Below are 13,515 nucleotides of genomic sequence, written 5' to 3' on the forward strand. Positions count from 1 at the left end.
AGGGAGTGGAAAGACAAGGAATGGATCTCAAGCCTCTGAGTCTAAGGCCCCACTGCCTCTCCCTGAATAAATGAATGAATTAATGAATGAGCAGAGAATGAATAAAGTCAGACTGCTGCTCTGTGACGGTGAAGCTGAAAAAGGGTAGATCACACTAGAAGTAGATGCAGACTGACCTGAGACCACCACTGGCATCACTGCTGATGCCCCAAGCTAGATGCTCAGGTAAGACATGCTCATGGCCTCTCCATCACTGCTCATTGGAGCTGCCCATCCCAACGGAGTGGAGACAGTGAGGTCGACCAACAGGACCTCATGACTCTAGGACACTGCCCAGCTCCAGAGGGCTTCTGGGGAGGGAACAGCTATTACTCCCCAGAGTGGCTCAGGAGAGAACTGAGAATTGGGGCTGCAGAGCCGCACATGCAGAAACTGTAGGCCAAGACTGGCTGCCCCAGGAGGTGGCCTCTACCAGCTGAGTGGCCCGCTTAGGTCCTTTCTTTCAGGAAATGGAGATGGATGGCAGGACGTTGATTGGGAATGGTCCCTGAGTTCGCCCTTGTGGGAAGGCCAACCTCTCTATCAGCTAATTCCTTTCAGTTCCTTTGAAAAGCAAGCCATTCAATCAGCAGAACCACACACAAGATGGTGGTGGTTTTAAAAGATAACAACTCCCCCCCCCCCCCATTCCCAGAAAAAGCCTGCTTCACACTACTAACTGGAGTTTCCAAAGATCAATGACAAGTGCCAGCTTTCATGATGAAGTGGGGTGGGGAAAGTCTGTTTCTAAAACCTCGTCACTGGGGTTCAAGCTCAGGGGAGCCCCTCTCCTTCCAGTGCCTCCTGCCCCCTCGTATCTCCAAGAAACAAGGGCCCACTATTTGAGGCTCTACAGACTAGTGAGCTGGATGGAGTAATTAGGGGCTGTTTCTGTCAACCATTTCTGCTAAAACGTCTTAAGGATATTTAACTCTCTCAGGCCACATGCATTAATTAAATCCTTTTTACCTACTCTCTTCAATTTTTCTGGAAGCAGAAGACTTCTGGGGGGAAAAGAAAAGTCCTATGATATGACATGCTACAGACATTAAAACCCATCTGTCAAGGGTTTGGAAAGCGACTTCAAGGTGCCTAGCACCTTGCCCATCCATAAGGGCCACTCTCCCAAGGATCAGGCCACAGTGACAGAGATGCATACAAGCCTATAGTAGCCCCCAAAGACACTACAAGATTACTGTGGGTCTAGGATCATCCCCGAAGCACCCGTGGCTGAGGGAATCTTTTTCTTCCCCACTACTGAGCAGAAGAAATAAAATTTATTAAATAATATACGATTGGTTTATTTTGTTAACTATTAACTACACCAGACTTTATTTGAATTTCCTTTAACTAGTTTTTCCGTTATTGTTCTTTTTCTGTTCCCAGATCTAACCCAGGATAACTCACTGCATTCGATCATCTTAGTCTCCTCTCACCTATGTCAGTTTCTCAGTCTTTCCTGGCTTTTCATGACCTTGACACTTTTGAGTACTGGTCAGGTATTTTACAGAATGTCCCTGAAACTAGGCTTGTCTAATGTTTTTCTCATGATTAGACTGAGATTATTGGTTTGGGGGAAGACTATCACGGAGGTGAAGTACCGTTCTCACCACATCGTGCCGGGGGTATTTAATATACAGACACCCACGGGACATCACTGGACATGTTCATCTCCACCACTTGCATGAGGTGGAGTCTATCAGCTTCCTCTATTGCAAACTTACTGTTTTCTCCTTTCTATACTCTATTCTTTTGGAACAAGACACAAAGTCCAGCCCAGATTCAAGGGGGAGTGGAGCATTTTTATCACTTTCTGCTTCAGGACAGACACCTCAGTAAGAAATAGAATAGAAATCCTTTTTTTTAAAAAAAGCACAATCTTACAGTCAGGACTGTGGGCTCTAGTCTCAGCTGTGTGACCAGCGATGTGTCACTGTTGCTGAGAGTGCCTTGCTAGAGTCTCCCCTCCGTGAGATAGGCATGGTGGCCCTGCCTTCTCCAGCGGCTTGCTGAGGGATCCAAGGGGCAAAATGTGGCAAAGGAGTTCCAGCTGCCGCGACCCACCTCATGGCCACACAAGCTAAACTCCGGCCATCTTCCTTACTTTTCCCCTGCACCTGCGCACACCCAGCACTTGCCCACTTCCGGCCTCTGCTCCCTCTACTGGAGATGCCCTTTGCTCAGTGTCTGCAGAACTTTCTCTTTCACTTTGCCTTCATTTCTGCTGAAACGTTACCTCCCTAGGAAGTTTTTCCTGAACTCTGCTACTTTAAATAACATTCCCATGCTCTCTGGCTATCCCTTCGCCCTGCGTGGTGTTTTTCGCGGCTGTTAACATTACCTGCTGTTACAGTCTGTATTTTTGTTTCTGTTGTTTGCCCCCTGCAGTAGGTCGTTTGCTCCTTGAAGAGCAGGGACTTGATATGTTCTGTTCCCCACTGAATCCATAATGCCTAGGACAGAGCAGGGCCCATAGGTGGCTGAGTATCAAGTGATATTTACCGAATGAAGGAACACGAGGGAAGCACGTTTTTTTCTTGTATCTTTACAATGCTTGGTGTCCTTATAGATTTGTGAGCCCTTGCAATCACCCTACAACATCACACAACCTCCCACAAGGCTTAGAACCACTGTGTAACCCATTAGTGACTAAGATTATAACTTTGGATAGAGGTACCTTCGACGGGAGAAAGACTATAAGAGAGAGAGGAAAAATTGTTGTATCTGGCATGACACCCGTGGTCCATAGGCAGTGGCTCCCTGGAAACTGTTTTGAGATAGAATCTGAGACCAGATCTGGGCTCAGGAGGAGAATATACTGTGATTGATTTGTAATGTCTGCCATGAATAAAAGAATGGGAGCAGTGATGCACATCATTTATACATATACACGTGTATATATGTAAATATATGTTATTCCTGATCCTCAAAACATTCCACTGGTTTTCTACATAATACAAAATGATGGCCATTTAACCAAACTCCTATAAGATCATTACCTATATCAAGGGTTGGCAAATTTTATATGCAAAGGGTCAGACAGTAAATATTTTATGCATCATGGACATACAGTAGTCTCTGTGGAAGCTGCTCAATTCTGCCATTGTAGCACAAAAAGGGCCACAGCCAATATATAAACAGTGAGTATAGCTGTGTTCCAATAAAACTTTATTTACAAAAACAGGCTTCAGGTTAGATTTGGTGGGCCCTAGTTTGCCAACCCCTGACCTCCAAGAATTTCTCTTCAAAGAATGTCTTTCACCACCCTACTTTCTCCATTCCCCTCAAAAAAGCAAGATCTTTAGAAAAACCAAAAATCATTATTCAGCCCTTGCTAGATCTTCTGAGTTCTTGCTCTAGAGTCCACGGAGATTATTTACATATCAACATCTTCTGGCACTTTAAGAGTTATCAAAAATATCACCAGTCACTAAATGTTTCATTAATTATTGCAAACATCTTTAGAAAAATGCCACAGTGGGTTTCTCTCACCAAGTGATTTATTTCAGATATAATTTCAGTTTAATTAATAGGGGATTTCGTTGTGACCCAGAGGGTGTAAGAACCAGCAGAGAGTCTGTGGCTTGGTTAGGAGAGAACTAGAAACCTGTCTGTGCCTGTAGAGGGAAAATTTTACCAAAACAAGAGACAGAGAGAAAGCTGGCATTTTTTTCAGCTGTGAACATCCAGCCGATACCCTCATTAAAGGCACCAGTGGAAGATCCTGAAAAAGCAAATTAAAAGGAGGTGGAGGAGGAGCTAAGAGGTACAAATTAGGGGGGGAAGTGGGATTTGGCTTATTGCTGAAAATAATTCTGTTTCTTAGCTGTATTGCAATCTGTTCTGTGCCATACATCCTTGCAAAATCCTAGACCAGCAAAAGCAACAAATCAACTGTACAATTTGTTAGGCCCTGCCTGGCACTGTACAGCAGAAGTCAAGAGACACGGTCCCTGCACGTAAGGAGCCAAGTCTTCCTGAAAGTGGTTTCATTTGAACTTCCTGGCATTCTGAAAACGGATGATCACTTATCTAAGCAATAAAGCTTATTTTTTGAGGGGTGCTTTTGGAGGGAAGATGGTTGTTGTTTTCAATTACCAATAAGCAAAAACACCTCGTCCACATTTCCCAAAACACCAGGTTACATTAGTTTCAGTTTTAATATCCTTCCAAAGAGAAAAAAAAATAGTCCCCAAATATGAAACAAATACAGCTGTCTAAGATTGCTCTTCAAATGCCACTGCATTAAATAAAATTCCATGCTGTAAAATTTTGCAAGGTGATAAAACAAAAATGATATAATAAATATAAAACATCTGCGTTTTTTTTAACAAGACATTTGGAAATCGATTTCATTTATATTTAAACTTGTTTTGAAGTGTTCCTAGTTTTGAAAAACATCCTAGTTACAGTACATTAGATTTTTTTCCCAGGCGAAAGATTAAAAGAGCTGATGCCCAAGTGAAAGAGGACGAGGGGAGGAGAAACCACCATTGTGTTTTCCAGAATGAACCTTGTGTTTGAAACTTCATCTGGCTTTCGGTCATAACAGGGGGTGGTGAGTGTCTTCCATCAGCACTGCTGGAAAATGGATTCTCACACACGCACAAAAATGCGTTAAAACAACATTAAGTTTCTGGCAATAGTTCAGGCACATATACCACAGGAAGCAGAGAATTTAATAGCGTTTGCCTCCTTCCATGTGCCTAGGCAGGGTAGCTCTTAGAACACTGGGAGAACAGTAAGACCACCCACCACTTTTGGCTCAGGCAGGCTTTGGCGTGGAGGGGTAGGGCTCATATATGGGGAACTCTGCCTCCCCCATCAGACTGGGAAACCCAGGGTCTAAACATCTGGGCACTGGACTTACAACAGCTCTAAAAGGTCTCAAATTTCCTTTGGAAAGGCAAACAAACAACATTTAGGGGAGAGGAAGAGGGGACGAAACATGTGCCTCTGTTTGCTATCATTTTAAGTGCCCTCATGCTCCATTGCTGGAGAGAAGAAGGCACGGACCCCTGAATTCATAGATGGGAACTCCATCACCTCCTGCTTACCCAAACACCATTTTATCTACAACACCCATCTTTTGACCCAAAATCCAGCTAAAGAGCTTCAAAATTAGGAGCTAGTTCTTTGTTCATTTCATGACTCACAGTAGAATGCATAAATTGTGCTTGGAACAATCGAGGGAAAAGAATCTGGCCTGAAGACTGCTCATAAATGTGTTTCCAATATTAATGTTAGCTAACTTTCATTGAGCACCTTTTTGTGCCAGGCATTTTACAAACATTGCCACATTCCATCCCTGTGATTGCTGCTTTTGTAGGTAATCATTACTGTCACCTTCCAAATGAGCTTCAGCAGGGCCAAATAAATCGCCCTGGGTCACACAGCCGGCCAGTGGCAGAGCAGGAAACTGAACCGAAGTCTGGATGGCTACGAAACCACTACAGGTCATTTCTCAGCATCTCGTAAATGGAGAGTGGGTTGCAACCCAAGTTTTTGTAGAAAGTTTACTGATTTCAGCCACTAGGGAGAGGACCTTTAATACACCAAAATTCTGCTTACCAGAGTGTTTGAAGAGAAATGCAGTTAACGTTTTTCAGGTAAGACCGCATTTGGAACTAGGTTAACTGCATGTCAAGTAGAACTAGAAGATCATGCCTTGAGGCACAGTGAACGGTGGCTTGTGTACAATACGTGTCACTTATACATAAATGCATCTTTTAAGTCCCTTTGCCAAGAATTCACTCTCATAAACTCAACCTTTTCTACAATTTCACTTATTAATTTGTTTGGGAAACTTTTCCTTCATAACTGGTTTAAAAGCTATCTTCATCCCCACCCCTACTCAATTCACATGAAAATGCTTAATGAACATGTTCCCTAAACACCATCCCACATACACAACTGTCCACCAAAATTTTAACTTTCTCTCTTTACATAACATGCGCTATGACATTTTCCCCATTATCTAAATAATTCAGGGTTTGGGGTTTTCATTGTTTGGGTTTTTTTTTTATTTGACTGTGGTGAACCCTGTGATTATCCCTATAACATCTATTCTCCATTCCCAGGGCGGTTTGAGTGGACTTCCCAGACCCCCAGCTTCGGGACTCCGTTTCAGGCTGTCATGGTAATCTCATCTCTCTTGACACTGTTAACCCAGGCCTAAACCAGACAGCCCGGGGCTCAGGGATGATCCAATTAGGGTGAAGCTCAGGACGCTTGTCTGATGCTCCCAGGAGGGGACTTTCCCTCTTCCCAGTATGTGAATTAGAAAGCAGGTAGCTCCAGTCATGGCTGTCTGCCCTCTTGCAGTCAAGAGAGGAATGAGCCTGAGAATAAACTCCAACCCCCACACAAAGGTGAGAGCTTAGAAAACCTTAGACAAGAGAGTCAGAGCCCTGAGAGGACCACACGTTGAAGCTCCACCTTATGCTGGACTTCTCAGTTCCATGCAGCAGTTAATGCCCTTCATTGTTCAGGGCATTCTGAGCTGAGTTTTACTTTGCTTGCAAGTAAAAAAATTCTAGCTGATATACTGAATTTTCTAGAGCACCTTGAGAATGTACTAGGCAACTTCCAGCCTTAAATCACATAGTGTCCACTCAATACAAAGAGGTTGCATCTTAAGTCGAGAGAATTGAGAATCTAGTATCACCATGTGAGCAAAATCACACAAGGCAAAATTTGCTATAGAAAAATCCCTAAAAATGATATCCAGTAATTCTTACATACACTGAAGTTTGGGACTCAACCACAGGAAGAAATGCTTAACCATGTTCTGTTTCACATATTTGTGCCCATGAATTCATGTGCCGCAGATTCAATATTCCCACCTTGAAACTCAGTCCATAAGGAGGCTTCAAGGTCCTTCCCAGTCTGCCCCCACCTACCCCACTTTCTGCACCACATTTCATGCCTTCGTGCTCTAGCACGTGTTGCTTCCACTGAAGCTCCTTTTACGTTTTTCTTCACCTTTCCTACTTGTACTTCAAGACCCAACTCAGATACCACCACCTGCTTTAACTCTCCTGACTCTTCCTGGGAGATTTAATCACTCTTTGCTCTGGACTCTCATTGCCTTTGTTCATATCTCTATTAAAGCATTTACCTTGTGGTTTGGGATCTACCTGTTTACCTATCTCTCTAACCCATAGACCATGAGCAATTCTAGAGTGAGAGTGTGTCTTAGACACTACTGTATCCCTTGCTTTTTCATACAGGACAGATTCAGCGTAGGGACTCATCCTGTTTGCTGAATAAGTGCTCTTAATTCAGTTGACACATCCTAAATCCATCCATTTCTCTTCATCTCCACTACCCATGGTCTAATCCTGTCTTACCCGAGGGACAGCAAAAGCTTCCTGAATGATCTAACTGCTTTCATTCTTACCCTTTTCAATCTTTTCAGGGCAAGAGGTGCCGTCATAAGAACTAGAAAAAAGCACCCCTCTGAGTGGACAAGTTAGGAAAAAATGCCCCCTCTAGACTCAAGCAACTTACTGGGAAACTCTTGAACAGGAGGCCTGCTCTTTTCACTGGGGTTACTAAATTGATAGAATGAAGACCTGGAGTTGCTGGAGTCTTTGCCACTGCATTAGGGGATGCATTCTTGAGACCAAAATGAACCAGGAAGAAGAAAGATGGCAAAGGAAAGATTCCTGCTGTTGAGCACCTGGGTCCAGCCATACCTAAATTTAGAGTTATCCCTGAACTTTTCAGTTTCCTGAGCCAATTAAGTTACCTTTGTGCTCAAACTAGTTTGAGTTGTATTACAGATATTTACCACCTGTATTATAGACCATTGCTATAGGCTCAGAGCATGACATTAAAATGTGACTTAGGACGAGCGTTTCTGCAAAGACCTAAACTACAGAAGACTAGAGACCAGACCTATGGTACCTGTAGAGGCCTAGAATTTCCAAAGTCTATAATTTAAACCCATTTGCAGAATCGATGAAAGTTGGACTCTACACAATAACTCAGAGCTTTGAATTCAATATGAACAAGCCCCAAGTTGCCATATACTAATTCACCTTTTATTTTCAAAATGGTTTTGTCATATACCTCAAAAATAACAGGAGGCTCTCATGAGAGGTCATCATAGGTATCCCTCTGTCTCCACATAGTTTTGCCCTTAAATTACCCCCAAAACAGAGCTGCCTAACACTTTCTTCAAAAAGGAAACTGACTGACCTTCTTAAAAGTGTTTGAGTGTTCAGATGGTTTCATATCATTTTTTTAAAAAATGCTCAAAGATACCAATGCAATCCTATGAAATATTGAACAGAAAGCCTTGAGGGCAAGTCAAAAAGCATCCAAGATCATTAGATAACTTGGCTTATTCTAACCAAGGTTATAACTGTGGCTAGAAAAGTGAGAAATTCTGCCAATAGTTTATTTATTTATTTTCTGCTACAGGCACATCCACTGTCCCTTTCCCACTTATCCACCCCTCATCCCACACAGGGCTAGATGGTTTGATTTAAGAGGCCATGTGGCGTGGTGGATGGGCTTTGGGTTCTTTTCCTGGTACTGCTACTTAGTTGCCAGGCGACTTAGGCCAGTCAATTACCTTCTCTTGGACTCAATTTCCTCCTCTGAACAAATGGGGACAGTGATAAGGTATAGACTCCTGTGGGAAGTGAATGAGATCCCCAATTCAGAGCACCCAGCACAGCGTCAGGAACAGAGTGGATGCTCTAGACACATTTGTTTGCTTGCTTTTCACTGAATTAACTGTCTCCAGCAAAAATCAGCCAGTTATTTTGGTATCAAATAGGGAAATTTCACTACTTCTTGCTCAAAGTGTTCCCTAACTAGTAAATTCCACCAACACCCTCCCACTTGCTCAGGCTAAAAGTGAAACACTATCTCAACTCTCATTTTCCTCAAACCCCACATCCAACCTACCAGCAAGGCCTGCTGGTGATCCCCAAATACACACCTAAATCTGGCAGTCTCTCCCCTCTCCTACTTTCCTGTCCATTTCATCACCACCTCTCAGCTGGATGTTTCAGGAGCCTCCTCACGGCTCCCCTGCCTCCCCCTCATCTCCCTCCAGCCTCCACATGGCAACCAGGGGACACTTTCTGAAGTGCAAATCAGATCGTATCACTCTCCTGCTAAAATCCTCCCATTCCTTCCAATAATGCTAACAAGAAAAACAATAATATCTATAATTTATTGAGCACTTAGTATATATAAGGTGCACAGGTCTAAGCACTTTGCACACATTAAATTATTTCATCTAAAACAACTGTCCAGTGTCCATGGACAGATGAACAGATAAAGAAAATGTGGTGTATATATGTGTGTGTGTGTGTGTGTGTGTGTGTGTATAATGGAATAGTATTTGGCCATGAGAAAGAAGGAAATTCTGCCATTTACTACAACATGAGTGAAACTGGAGGGCATTATGCTTAGTGGAATAAGCCAGACACAGAAAGACAAATATGATATGCTCACACTAATATGTGGGGAAAAAGTCAAACTCATAGAACCAGAATGTAGAATGGTACGTGGTGGGTGGCAGAAATGGGAAGAGGTTGACCAAAGGGAACAAACTTCTAGCTAGAAGATGAATAAGTTCCTAGGATCAAATGAACAGGATGGTGATTATATTCATAATACTGTGTTGTGTACTTGAAATCTGCTAAGAGAGCAGATCTTAAGATCACCACACCAAAAATAAAGAAAGATAACCTTGTGAGGTGATGGATGTGTTAATTAGCTTAATTATGGTAATCACTTTACAATATGTATGTATATTAAATCATCACATTGTATACCTTTTCAAAAAATCATGTTGTATAACCTAAATATATACAATTTGTACTTGCCAATCATACTTCAATAAAACTGTAAAAAATAAACTAAAACTGTACAAAACTTGTTATGTCTCCCCTTTTTCACATGTAAATGCGGTACAGCTAGTGGTGTCCGGATAAGGCACAAACCTTTCCCCTCGGCAAGAGGCTCTGTAAGATCTAGCCCCACCTTGCCTACTTCCTCACTTCCTTGCCACACTCCCCCTTCCTCCTCTTCCCTAAGCTCTAGCCTCTCTGGCCTTTTATGTCCCTCAAACACACCACAGGTCATTCCCTTCTCAGGTTCAAAGACTCTTCGTCCAAGCTTTGCTCAAAGGTCACCATCTTGGAGAAGCCACGGTGACCACACTGATGGGTGAAACGGATGTAAGCACTCTTATCACTACCATTAGAACCACCCCCATCTCAGGAACCCAGAGGGGTGTTCCTTGAGGTCTTCTTGTTTTTGCTGGGGGGCTCACCCCACAGGAGGAAATTGACTCAGAGTGCTATGATTTATCATTTATTTCAGGTAGTTCATAATCCCTTTGCTTCTGCGTTTGATTCTGAACAGAAAAATGCCTATGCAAAGAGTGCAAAGTCTATAGAGTGTTCTTGGAAATTGCTTCTTAGAACCCTGAGAGTTTTTTTGCCCCCTCAGTGAATGAACTACTTTCTGAAAAACTCTGAAGGCTGAAAATGGCCGGTACTGAAAACATTCTCTCACAAAAAGGGCTTATTTTAACTTTTCGAAAATATTTGTGTTTCTTCAAATATTCCTACAGTTCTTTTTTTGAAAGGCAATTCAATTTGGGGAGAACATTATGACAATACGCTTCCTCATGCCAAAAAAAGCTTTTCATTGGCCTCCCTCACGTTTCTGGCTTTCTTTTTCCAGCTGTTATATCAGATATAATCATCCCAAACTATGATTTGTCATTTCCATCAAGTTTGGTTTATAATTCTCAATGTTACAGCTTATATGAAAACGTTCATGGATTCAAACTCAGAGTAAAATGAAGATTTCACAAATTAGGGACAAGGTTAATATTCCTCCAAAGGTTGGATTACAAACAGACCCGAAAAAACACTGGATTTTATCCCAGATGTCAGACACTCAGTACTGCCTGTTCTACTGAAATGTGTAGAGCAGAGACCATCCGTGCTGCCAAGCCAGCCTGGGGATTTTGTTCCCTCCTATAAGGAACAAGACGATCTGAGGGAGGAGGGTGGATAGAAATCAGTTCTTAGATCACTTGACCTGTCAAGCCAAACAGACAGATCATACTTAGGACCTTGATTAAAGTTGATCTAATGGTCATTATATACTTCCAACTTATAGCCACTGCCCACAGCAGCAACATACTGATCAAAACAGTTACCATTTATTGAGTGGTTACTATGTACCAGGCAATGTGCTAGGCAATTTGCATGCTATTTTATTGAATAAATGTTTGTTGAATAAGTGGAGTTCCTTATATTAGAATGAAATCTATGAAACTGACGTTTTTGTAGGTAAAAATGGTCCAATAGTGGCAATTTCATGCAGTTCATTCTAATACTTCTTCTGTGTCTCCCACCTGACCCAGCACAACGCCTATCACACACAGTAGAGCTCGGTAAGCTCCTATTTCACTTATTAATGGTTTTACATAGAAACAACCTCTGAGAGGGTGGAAAAAGACCAGTATTTCAAGCAAGACTCAACCCAGCCATCTCTGCTGTGTTGATCTCAGCCACACAGGTTTCATATGAAATGTCTCAGGCCACCCACCTGTCTCCACACTCCACAGCTTACTTAGTAAAACAGTGAACTCACCTATGTGCCCCAGCCCAGTGTCATTGCAGGGAGCTCTGGGCATTGCTGGCACGTGCTCACTCACCCGCCTTCCCTGGCTCTCCAGCAAACCTGTCTTCCCTCTCTTGGAAATCACCATAAAAGGCACCTCATGGTTAAGTAGTAGCAGAGGAGCACCCCAGGAAGACTGGATTTAGTGCTGGGGTTAACCTTAAAAATTGAATTCCAGAACAATATGTATCTCAATGAATAATATTTAGGATGTGAAACGAGGTCACTAGAAGTGAGTGAGAGGAAGGATTCCACTCCTAAAGAAGTTAGAGGGGGAAAAATGCTCAAAAGCCCCAACCAAAACTCTAGAAATTTAAACTACACGTGAATAGAAAAGCAGATGAAGATGTTCAGACCAGGGGCTATGAAGTTGTTCCATTCTAAAACACTGCCTGAGGGGCTGTCTCTGCCCAGCCCCTTCTTACCAAGGTCTCCACACCCTCACCCCCAACCAAGAAACAAAACTAAATAAAACCAAAACATGCTAGAATCGAGAGGTTCCATTTCATCCAGAAGTTAAATTTAAACCAAAGACCAATGGCTGAACGATAGAGCACATTTCCATGCGCCTCACCATCCACTTTAATGATTATAGCTCAGAATCGTAGAAGATGAAAGTGATAGTCTAGGGATGGTGCGTCTTGAACAAGGAATAATTTGCCACTTGGGGTGGAGGATGTCGAGGATGTCCCTAAGCCAATCTTTCTAGCCGGGTTATTAAGGAACAAATAGACAGGGAAACATCTGCTTGCCAGCTGTGAACACGAACCAGCTGATTTATCTATAGACATCAGACACCCAGCTGCCCCAACTTGGTGTGCAGGACTACTGGAGCAGGGAGGAGAGGAGCAGAGGGCTGGGAAGGAGATGGGAGGGTTGGTAAGAAGAGGCGAGAGGAGCACTTCTAAGAACCTGCAGCCAAGAAAGTTCATGTAAAGGCCCACATATGTTTCTACCTATTTTCTCCCCTGCCCCACTCCACCCCTATCCTCATAGGTTAACCAGCAAAATTAATATCTCCCAGGTTTTTAGCCACTAGAATACCAAATAAGAGATGTGTGTTCAGGCCCAGTGAGAGCAATATGCATGAACAAATGGTATTATCTCAATTTTGTGAAAGAAAGGAAATGAAGCAGTGATGGCATAAATCCATGGGGAAACATGATGTGGTTTGAAAGCTGCCTTGGGTGCCCTGTGGCACCTCAAGAGCCCATTCTTCAGTAAGGAGCCTGGCCACTCCCAGCCCACAGAATTCAATTAGGATATATTCTCCACCAACCCAGATACAGAGCTGATGCCACACAGGCAGCGGTCAGCCTGGGACAAGCTACGGGCTCTTTGGCATAGCATTCTGCCTTGTGAGCTAGGAGCTGCCACAGCAGGAACTAGGATGCAGCACTCCTGCACAGGGCTTTGTATTGTAGCAGCTGTCTAGAGTTAAAACATATTCAGACCTTCTCTGCTTTATAGCTTCTGAAATTCCTGAGCCATCACCTCTGAGCACTATAAGAAAGTCAGGTGAGGATAGCATTAAAAGAAAGCTTATAAAAGCCCCTTTGGCCTTGCTCTTTTCTACCAGCCCAACTTTATCCCATACTCCATCCCATCCCTCAAATGGACAAGAAGTACGTGCTGCATCCTAGTCTCCTCCGTGTTCAAGCAAGAAATCCATGCCTTTTCTAACAGCCATCAAAAAGGCTCACATTTCTGTTAAGAGCATGGGCTTCAGAGTTCAGGAACATGGTTTTGAATGCTGGTCTACCCCTTACCTTAGCAATTTGCTTAACTTCTCTGTGCCCAACTTCCTGT

This window comes from Equus asinus, chromosome 6 (assembly GCF_041296235.1).
Source record: "Equus asinus isolate D_3611 breed Donkey chromosome 6, EquAss-T2T_v2, whole genome shotgun sequence".
Lineage (NCBI taxonomy): Eukaryota > Metazoa > Chordata > Mammalia > Perissodactyla > Equidae > Equus > Equus asinus.